Genomic DNA, 12,206 nt, shown 5'->3' on the forward strand with positions numbered 1-12,206 from the left:
ACTTGAAAATATAACAGCAAATATTAAGAAAATATGTTGAATATTAGTGATGTATTAATATGACAACATCTTTATTGTAACACTATATTACCATATGACAATCCATTTTAATTAAATTGAAACATAAAAAAACGCTGCAAAGCAAAATCAGTACTCTCTATTTTTAGTTTGTTACCATATTGTAATAGTATTTTGGGTATTTTTAATGCATTTTAATATTGTGAAAATGTTTTTAGTAATTGAAGTATTTAAATTGAATAATAGAATGGTGTGACCCTTGAGCATGCTCTTGCGGAAGAGTATGAATGTTGGTGTTGTGCTCTTAAAAAAACAGAGAGTAAAAAATGAATAAATGTGGATCCAGACCCACATCCATGCTTGTGCGGAAGAGCATGGATGTGGATGCTCTTGTGACCTTATAACGGGAATGTGATTATGTGATAATAATTTATACAACATTGTATATTGAGAGAGAGAGGTTTTATTTGTTATTTTGCATGATCTAGATAAAAATATATGCATCATAACAAATTAAATATATGACATATATGAATTGTACTTTTGTACTCCTGCTTTGTTATATTCTGTGATTAATTCTTACATATTTAAAGATAGTAGTAAGTATAAGAACATGAGTACTGGACATACGGAGTACATAATTTAAGAAAAATATCGTAGTGCAATTAGTTGACTACGCACCGGATATTATATGAAATTTTAAAACTGACCACATATTTGAAAAAACAAAAAATAACAGCATGCAAGTGTAATATTATGAAAGTTTAGTTCAATTTATAACTGGATATTATGAGCCTGAATTTTATGATACTATTTTTTACAACATACTAACAGGTTATTTGAAGCTATTCTATTTCATGGATGAATGATTTTTTTTCATGGACGAATGATATACTCCCTTTATCTCACATTACTTGAGGTGTTTCTTTTTCGCAGTCGTTTTTATTAAATGATAATAAATAATTAGAGTGGAGAAAAAAATTAAAGTGAGAGAGAATAATGTAGAGAGGAGTATTGTCTTTTATTATTCTCTCTCTTACATTATTCCCTATGTTGTGACAATAGAGCAATTGTGTAATCTAGACAAACAGAACATAAAAAGGACACATATTTACGTGGTTCACCAACGTTGTTGGCTACGTCAACAGGCAGAAAACGAAGAAGAGATTTTATTCAGAGTGTTTTCATATTATGGCTACATATTTCAAATTACAGAATTATGTGTTCTACTCCCATATAAATAGGCACACATGAGATCATATTCCAATTAGGAAACATAATCAAATCCTAATTAGGAAACAAATTCAAGGCATACTAACACCCTCTTCACTTTAACTATTTATTATCATTTTTATAAAACGAGTGCACAAAAGTGACCGGGACTCCTAAAGTGGGACGGAAGGAGTAATAATGTTACTTAGAATAAGAAACAAATTCTTAATTAATTCGTTTTTGTAATCCATCAAATATATAGATCAGTGGAAGTATAATCAAAACGACCGCTCAAACTATACATAGAAAATATCGGCAATATGATATTGGATTTGTATGCTAGCATTTTTAATCAATAACAGTAATATTTATATATTATAAAAAACTTATCTTTTAAGAACACAAACAATTGAGACGCAATTACGCGTTGAATTTTTTTAAAAAAAAACAACAATTTAGGACACAAAATAAAGAAAAATTAACTTTATTTTATTTTATTTTATTTTTTAGGAGGTTTCTATTTGTGTCCTCTAATTTTAGTTGAGACACTAATAATAAGTACACTTTTTGGTATTGGTGGTATATTTAAAATAGTTGATGTAGATACAATATGCATCAGATCTATTATCTTTGATATGGCAACTTTAATTATAGCATTGAAAATTATGGACTAGAACGCATGGATGGGATCCTCTGCCTGTGACATTTTGCAAAGTAGAGCATCCCAAACCCTAGATAGGCAAACCTTAAATAGTAGGCATCAAATATGGCATTAATTTGTATGTATAGAAATGTTGCATGGAAAAATGAATATACATAGTCTGAGATTATGGTTTTACAAAATCAACAAAAGAGAGACTTTTGTATTAAATATTGCAACAGTCCAATTATTGTTACATATATACCTACCTTATACAGTACTCAGTATATATTTACAAGCAAACTTAAGAAGAAGATAATATGAAAGTAGTTGTTATGACTTGAAATTAGTTATCTGTACAAATTAATTCCACACTAAATGTAAAGGATTTGATGATGCCATATAGTTATTTTTTGAAACCGTATGTAAGTAGTAATTGAGGACTCGAATTCTTTAATGGAAAATGAATTTTGACATTATGGCATTACCATAATAGGATTTAAGTAGAAGTAGTAGTAGTATTATATTTTAATTTTTTGAAAATAATGTTGTTTCCAATATTCAATTCCGAAACCCACTGCAAATTACTGTAATGCATGCATCGTCCATAAATATACTCCATATATATTAATTACCTGGACAACTAATATCAAGCAGTCAATTATATGGATAAAAATCGTTCTATCATCTTGCCCATTATAAAGTTGTCGGGTCCGGAAAATTGTAGGGAGGATCTCCAAGAATGGAGAAATCTCTCTAAGGCCCCAAAACTTTAATATATTTTCGCCGTCAAACTGAAAGCTACAAATGCATAACTCGGGAAGCCCACCTGTCCATTCATCACATCCCCCATTCAGACACCGTTAATAATTAATCCAAAGTTTGTGGGGCCTTCATCTCTAATAAAGTTTGTCACTACGACTATATATATATATATATTATTTCAATATTTTTTAGCTTAATTGATAATTGAGATTATTTTTAGCCACTATCCACAGCATTTTCAAAATGTCAACGACAAATAGATTATGTTAACTCGGGGTATTATCGTCAATAGCATACACATCAAATGTCAATAGCCTGCACATCAAATGTCAACAACTTATAGTTGACATTATATGTGTATAACTGACATGAATTGTATATGTAGTTGACATCATATGTGAATAGTTGACATGAATTGTATACGTAGTTGACCTAAATTATACACATAGTTAACATTATATGTGTGTAGTTGACATGAATTGTATATGTAGATGACAACAAAAAATTTAAAATTTAAAAAAATTAAATTTTAAAAAAAAAGTATTTATTGAATAAAATGTACCATGAAATTACCATTCTGCCCTTTCATAATTAATTAATCTAAAAATATTTTCATGTGGCAAATCCTAGACCACTTATTTAATAAAAATGAGTAGCTGATAATGCATTTCAATTCTCAATTAGGCTAAAAAATATAAATTGATCACAGCCCACTATATATCCCAAAACTATCTTTTTTTTTCATCTAACAAGCATTTGTTAAGTGGAAGATGACCCCTTCCTACTTGATAGGAGATTTTTATGTATCTTTATTTTGTGTGTTTAAAATAAGAGAAAGGATTAAAGTATAGATAAAAATTATTTTTAATTTTAATAATGAAGCAATTTGATTGGGACTAAACAAAAAGTCAGTGGATCATCTTCAATAGGACGGAGAGTACTACTTTAATATAGAATATATTAGTAATTTATTAGTCTCTACTAACTAGTATTAAATTATACCCCATTCGTCCTTCAAGAATATGCATTATTTCCTTTTTAGTCCGTCCCACAAAAATATGCACTTTCTACTTTTGGAAAGTCTTTTCTCTCTAATGAGGTGTGACTCATTCTCCACTAACAATATTTTATTTACTTTTTCTCTCTACCTCTCTCTTCCTTTACCAATTTTACATTAAAACTCATGTCGACCCCAAAATGCATATTATATGGAGACGGGGGGAGTATTACTAATCGAATTATGTGACTATTTGACATTGATAACCATATTTATTAGGGTGTCCACAATAGGGTGGAGCTCATGCCCAAGCCATAAAAACTTGTCCAAAGCCAAAAAACTTGGTCATGGCCACAAAAAAACTTGTCCACACTGATAGTGGACAAGCCCAAGCCACAAAATAATTATTTTTTAATTATTGATATATTTTAATTTAACTAAAAATTATCGGACTATAATAATTTAAAAAAATGCATAATTTAATCAAAATTATCCCGATTCTCCATAGCCGGGGTAATCAGCATCTCCACCTTGCATTTTGAGACTATAAAAATTGTAGAGAATGAAAATTAGGGTGTAAAATGTGTGGGATGTGAAAATGTGTGGAATGAGGTATTAATAGAAAATTTTCGAAAATATTTTAAAAAATACAAAATCGCAACTTGGGCGGAGCCGCGGCTCTCGGCCACCACAATAGGGTGCCGTGGCTCGCGCCCAAGAGCCTCGGCCAGGGCGCGCCCATGCCGCCGCCCCCCCCCCCTTGCCGCGCCCTTTCCCCAACTATAGGGAGCCGCGACTCCCTTATTGTGGATACTCTTATTCCCTCGTCCATCTCATAATAAGAGTTCTATTTAGTTTAGGTGTGATTTTCAAAAATTCTAAAAAAATAAGTTGAATAAGTTAGCATAATATAAGTCATACTTATATAATATTATTAGTTTTATAATAGAATGTGCGTGACATGGACGAATCCAATTCATAATGAGAAGATGCAAATGTCCAACCTCAATTTGTCACATACATATAGATTTGTATAGCAAATTATATTAATTTATTAATTAAGTACTAAATTGCCCCTCCATATTTTATAATATAAAAAATATAATTGCCCCATTTAATAAGATACCATACAGTCAGAATCCTAGAAAATAGAAAAGATGGAAAAAATGTTTTCCTTTTCCTTAGATAATAGAACATCCAGAAAAAAAAAACTAAGGGTTTATAGCTGTCGACAAACAAAAATTAGAGCTTCTTTAAAGAAAATTTTGAATGTTTATATTTTTGCCCCTTCGACAATAATTTCCTGACTCTGTCCTTGGTGTGTGGCATAAATTGATGAAATATGTAACTTACAATCAAAGTGAAATATGACTCATATATGAACGGCAAATTTTTTTAATAAAAATAGGACTCTTATTATAATTAAAAGTAGTAATTAAAGTGTCAATTAGGTCATCTCCAACCATTTACGTCAAACTCAAACTCATTTTTGAGTATATGTTACACCCAAAAGTAGTTTTACTCCAATCATTTACACCATATTTAAAATTTATACCATTTTTGGGTATTTGTCTCACAAAAATTTTGCAGTAACACCAAATATGATGTTATTCCATTGAAAAACCCAAATATGAGTTTGGGTTTAGTGTATGGTTGGAGAAATTGTCTACACAAAAAATGAGTTTTGGTGTATGATTGGAGATGGTCTTATGAGTGATGACGACCAATTATTTACAAAATACTGTATTCTTTTTATTTAATGCATCATGTATAAACCATTTTAACTCATGACGTTTAAAAAATTGTTTGATTATGTAATAGAAAAACCATTTTAACTCGTAATATTTAAAAAATTATTTGATTTTATACTAAAATATAATGAAATGTAATTTTCATTTTTGATACTCCTTTTATAATAAATTATGAGTAAAAAAGCTAGTAATATTGAGCTTTTTATAATAAAAGTGGAAAAAAAAGTAAATTAGTTTTTAAATGCGGTTTCAAAATAACAAAATGAATTTTTAAATTGTAAATAAAGGGAGTAGTAAATTGTTTATTATGAGTATATTATATTTATAATTTTCCGAGGTATGCTTTTTAGTTTTTACATTTATCTAAATGAGAATATACTAATTTATAGTATATTTTCAATTACTATACGTACACTTAAACTATCCAATGAATGAAAAAGGCAATATATGTAAAAGAATAATAAACTCAATCTTTAATCCAGGCTAACTACCCTTTTTCGATTTGTGTGGAAATAATTATCAGTTATAACTATAAGCTTTTTTAATGTGAAACGTGGGAGTAATGGACATTTCCAGAAAGATGGGCTAGGTTGTCGTTGGTGATATAATTGGCAATATTTTTGGAATCAATTGATAAAGTAAAAAATGCCTGAGAATACTAGATTTGTTGTAATCTTTGCAGAGATCGTCTCTAAATTTGAGTGAATGACGAAATCTAATGTATAAAGTACTCATGTTAGATTTGGTGTGGTTCTTTCAACTACACATCTTAACACAACAAATCAAGATAAAAAGGGAATGAATACAAAAAATCTTGTAAACAACAAACGGAAGTTGTCACTATTATTCATAATCAAGGTCAGTGAGAGATTAAGAACCTAATTAATACTATTTTACTTAATTCATGTAGGTCTAAAAATCATGCATGTTGAAATGAATGTATACATTTTTTGGGATAAGACCACTTGACCCATTTTTTACTTTGTTAGAAAGTAAATTGTCGTTTTGCTTTTTTTTCCAAGAAAATAATTACACCCTACATTTTGCGATAAGAGATTACTATTTAGTTATTACATTATTTTTAAGAAATGTAAAAAAATGGTTGAATAATCTAGTAGAATATGAATCCCATTATATACATCAGTTTCATAATAAAATGTGAGTGAAATAAATTGGTGGAATGTGTGACCTACTTATTATTTATAGTAAAAGTGAAATAAGATTTTTATTGTGGGACAGACCGAAATAACAAAACGAGATTCTTATTGTGGGACAGAGGAAGCAGTGCTTAGTAAATGCTAGTAGAAGCTATTACATGTATAATATCAACTCACTTTAAAAATCAAATACAACTAGGATTATTGATCTCTTATACTTATAAAAAATACAAGTGAAAATACACACTTGTGTGGTGATATTCTTTAAGTTTTTATTACTCCATTTTTTATTATTTTTATATTTTTAATCATCGTAGTAGTTTATATACACATTGGTTTTGTTTTTTATTTCAAATTTATATTTATACACATAGTACTGTAGTTGAATTCTATAATAAATTACGAAGTGTGATATTATAATAGTATAATTCATCAAATATTTTAGTTTTACTATTGAATCATACGGAGTAACAAACAAATATGTTCTGGAGTAATTTAATAATTATGTCATGCAGTACTATAAATTACTCCTATTTGACAATGAATTAGTTCAATTTAATTTGTTTTACTTGAGCAGTTGTAGTAATTTGAATTTTAATCACTAGCACTACTACTAATTAATATCTGGAGTAAGGGTCAAAATTGATCCTGAACATATGTCAATTTTATGATTTTTATCTTATACTTTATCTTTTGAATTTTTTTATCATAAACATTTCAACTCGGATCACAATTGGTCCAAGACTGACAATTCCGTCACTTTTTAAACGGTTTTAACCCGAATGGGACTGTTAAAGCCATCAAAATCGGGTTAAAACCGTTTAAAAATTGACGGAATTGTTAGTGTAGGACCAATTATGATCCGAGTTGAAATGTTCAGGACGCAAAAATTCAAAAGGCAGTATAAAACCAAAATCATAAATGAGCATATGTTTAAGATCAGTTTTGCCATTACTCTAGTATCGGATAATAATTGAAATGTCAAATCGAAGGTCAATTTCAGCCTTGTTCCCTTGCTCCAAGAAACACTCAAAATCTCGAAACACAGCACTTCCTCTTCATTTCAACTTGCTCAGATAAAGTGAGTGGACTTACCAATTATTTCTTCTTATTTTTCATTTTTTATACATTTTACTCCACTTTTTTTTTATTTATATTTTAATTTATATTAGTGAGTAGTAATAGTATTAATGTTTTGATAATTGATATTGAGAAAACGACATTTGTATGATAATGGGCTTGGGTAGAGCCCAATCTACTTAGCCAAATCCGGAAATAGTCCAATTCCTAGAGTGGCCCACCACGTGCCCAACTTTGGCATTATCAATTTTATTTAGCAAATGTGCTTAAATTCTTAATATTAATACATACATATGATAAAAAATCTTGTATCCGACCCATCATTACATACTACTCCTATATGGTATGAATGTGTAGTATTGTGTAAAAATAAATCATAAATTTGGAGCATCCTTCGTCATATGGTTGTCACACGCCTTTCAATTCCATTGCTTGAGAATACAGATTAATGTTAGAGTTGAAGTAGTATACTCCCTCCGTCCTTGAAAATTCATCACATTTCATTTTTTGCATTTATTTTAAAAAATGATAATAAAAAACTAAGTGTAGAGAGAGTAAAGTAAGAGAGAATAATGTCAAACCCTAGTATCTTCTATTCATGGAATATAATAATAATATATCAATTAGTAGGAATTACACAAATTAGGGGTATTACCTTGGGTAGATTGATTTCATTACCAAAAATACATGTATCTCTCTCCTATAAAAGGAGTCATTGTACAACGTTGAAATACACACAAATACTCAGAAATAAGAGAGCTTATAAATTGTTCTCTGCAAATATCTCTCATGTTTAACCCTTTGGCCTTTATCTCTCTCGATTACCATCTTCAAGATGGTATCAGAGCAGGTTATTAGGGTGGGGACTCAGAGAGAGTTCATCACCGTCCCAAACGATCCCTTTCCCGACCTTCTGTCCTTATCCCATAAGCAAACAAGATGTCAGACGATGAGAGTTCAAACTCAGATTCACCAAAAAATAACCCACCAAACTTTACAGCAGAATTCGCGGCACAGTTTGCCGAGTTCATGAGATTCACCCTCAATGCATCAGGGCAGAATTCGAAACCCCCTTCAAACCAGCCGGAGTCCTTGGGCGATGTCACCGTTAAGACAAAGCTTAACGGGGAAAACTACCCTCTTTGGGCGAAATTGATGAGGAAGGCCATCGGTAGTAAGGGTCTCACTTCTCACATAATAGGAGTTTCAGATCCCCCACCGACCGGCGATCCAAATTATCCGAGATGGGAACAGAGAGATCACTCTGTTTTCAATTGGATTATAAATAACATCGAGATCGACCTCGTAAACGAAGTCTCTCAATACGAAACTGCCCATGACCTTTGGGAAGGATTGGCAATTACGTATGGAAGCGGCAGAGACCCGTTTCAAGTATATGACCTGCACAGGCAATGTATGACAATCAAACAAGGCGGAATGACTTTAGAGGCACTATGGAACAAGTTTCAGGATCTATGGATCTCCATAGACGCCCGGGATCCAAGTACAATCGACCACCCTCCATCAATCGAGAAGGATAATCGGAAAACCCAGAGGATGAGAGTATACCAATTTCTTACCGCACTCGATGAAAGATTTGAAACCATCAAGAAAGAAATCATCAACAAAGACCCCTTACCAACCCCTCGCGAGATGTACGCGATGGTGAGACGTGAAGCCGGCAACGAACGCATACTGAAGCCGCCGGAAAACAGAGAGCAGTCAGGCTCTGGAATCGGAGCTGGACTGGTCGTCTTCGACCGAAATAGGGCCAGCCAACCTCCACCTCCGTCCTCGTCCAGATATCCGGCTACCTCCGCCAACCGCAAAGGTGAAGAAGACAAAAATCGATTGGTGTGTAACCACTGTGGAGGAAGAAAACATACCAAAGACAATTGTTTTCTTCTCCACGGCTATCCGGAGTGGTGGGAGGAGATGAAGAAAGCCCGACAACAGAGAGCGGCGAGTCGTGGCGGAGGAAGGGCATCGGCAGCGGCAGCTCTAGGGGACCGAGCCGCCTACACCGGAGGTACGGCGGGTGGCATCGGAACCTCGGCTACTGGAAATCGCAGTAGTGAACGAAGGGAGGAGGAGAAGGCGGCGGTGGCAACAATTTCTGCGGCTAGGGTTCACCAGGAAAGGGAGACGACGAGTTGGAGTGAAGGTAAAGGGGGGGCTTTGCAAAAAGACCCCCCAAGTCCTATTAAACCTCCCACCTTACCCCATTTTTCAAAAAATATTACCAGCCTCCCCAGCAGTTCACAAATTTTTCAAAGTGACCCTGACAGTTCCAAAAATTATCCACAAATCCCCAAAATTTTTGAGATACACCCCACAGTGATTTGTCATAATTCTTTTCGAGCCTTGGCTAATTCCTCTATATCAAAATTTGGGGAAAAGGATTATAATTGGATTTTTGATTGTGGTGCAACAGATACAATGTCCTTTGATATTTCAGATTTTTTGAATATTTCCCCGTCAAGGAAAACCTTTGTGCAAACAGCCAGTGGGGATTTAGCACCAGTTCAAGGGGCGGGCACTATAAATATTTCTTCAACCCTTCGCCTTTCGAATTGTCTATTTGTCCCAACGCTATCTCATAAATTGTTGTCAGTAAGTCATACGACTAAGGAACTCAACTGCAAATTGCTAATGCAACCTCGTTTTTGCTTATTACAGGATACCCAAACGGGGATGACAGTTGGGCGTGGCACTGAACGACACGGACTGTACTATGTGGATGAGGCAGCCCAACAGAGTACTGCGTTGCTGTCTCACGGACTGACTGATAAACAGGCATGGCTTTGGCATCGCCGGTTAGGGCACCCATCTATCGGATACCTTCGCTTACTTTATCCTCAAATAAGTCCATCTTTTTCATTTAATTGTGAGACATTTTTTTTGGCCAAAAGCCACAGAGATTCATTTAAGTTGAATAATACTCGTGTTAAAACTCCTTTCTCATTAATTCATTCCGATGTGTGGGGTCCTGCACCTATTACTGGGGGTTTGGGTCTCCGTTATTTCTTGTTGTTTGTCGATGATTATACACGTATGACTTGGTTTTATTTTTTAAAAGCTAAATCTGAAGTTTTTGATAAGTTTACTCAATTCTATGCCTTAGTACAAACGCAGTACAAACACAATATCCAAATCCTTCGGTCTGATAATGGGGGGGAGTTTGTCAATACCAAAATGCAAACCTTCTTTACTGAAAGGGGCTTAGTCCACCAAACCACATGTCCACACACTCCAGAACAAAATGGGGTGGCCGAACGCAAAATCAGATACATACTTGAGGTTACCCGAGCTTTTCTGATTGAATCCAAAGTCCCACATTCCTTCTGGCCAGAAGCAATCGCTACAGCCGTCTATCTTCTAAACCGCTTACCCACTAAAATCTTAAACTTTAAAACCCCTCTTGATATCTTATCAGAACAAACCACTATTCCATCATCCCTTAACCTTGAACCACGAGTCTTTGGGTGTTCGGTTTTTGTCCATATTCCGAAGCACGATAGATCCAAATTCTCTCCTTGTGCCGTCAAATGTGTTTTTTTGGGATATGGGCGAAACCAGAAAGGTTATAGGTGTTATGACCCTAAAACACGAACCATGTACACTACCATGAATTGTGATTTTGTTGAGGAGGACTTCTTTTATAGCCAACCTAGTGTTCAGGAGGAGAGTCAGTCGGAAACGCCGAGTCGTGAAACACTAAGTTGGCTACTACCCATACCTACTCAGCCTACACCTACACCTACACATCCTTCTCCATCCATACCTACACCTATCTCTATTTCTACCCATCCGAGTCAGAGGGATCCCCAAACACCTGTCTTTGATGTCGGTCCAACAGAGACAGTTAGCGGTACCACCGGGCAGTCAAACTCCAGTATGCAGGACGAAGAGTTAAGTGACATCTCACCGTCTACCTCATTTGGGAATCCTGAGGTAAATATCCCTGATAGACTATTTACAGAAAATGATACTAATCATGTCTTGGAGAATGCAGCTGAGGGGGAGCAATGTGATATTGGAGTAGATGGCGATACTGGACAATACAAGCTGCCAATACGGAGTACAAGAGGTATTCCTCCCCGAAGGTACTCCCCAGAATGGAAGGAACGAAAGTCAAGATATTCTATGACTAATCTGGCACAAGGACAACTTACTGAAATGGCCCGTGCTTTCGAGTTAGCCTTATATGAAGAAGAGGAAATCCCACAATCATTTGCAGAGGCAATGAAGCATAAGCACTGGAGAGAGGCAATGAAGAAGGAGATAGATGCCCTGATCAAGAATGAAACATGGGAAAAATGCAGCTTACCTGAAGGGAAGAAACCAGTGGGGTGTCACTGGGTCTTCACAATCAAAAGACGAGCAGATGGTTCAATCGAGAGATATAAAGCAAGGCTGGTGGCAAAAGGATATACGCAGGTGTATGGAATTGACTACTCAGAAACTTTCTCTCCGGTAGCTAAGTTGAACACTGTAAGAACACTATTATCTGTAGCTGCATGCAAAGACTGGCCACTGCATCAGCTTGATGTCACTAACGCCTTTCTACACGGGGAGCTAGAAAA

Source organism: Salvia splendens, chromosome 8 (genome assembly GCF_004379255.2).
Source record: "Salvia splendens isolate huo1 chromosome 8, SspV2, whole genome shotgun sequence".
NCBI classification, from domain to species: Eukaryota; Viridiplantae; Streptophyta; class Magnoliopsida; order Lamiales; family Lamiaceae; genus Salvia; species Salvia splendens.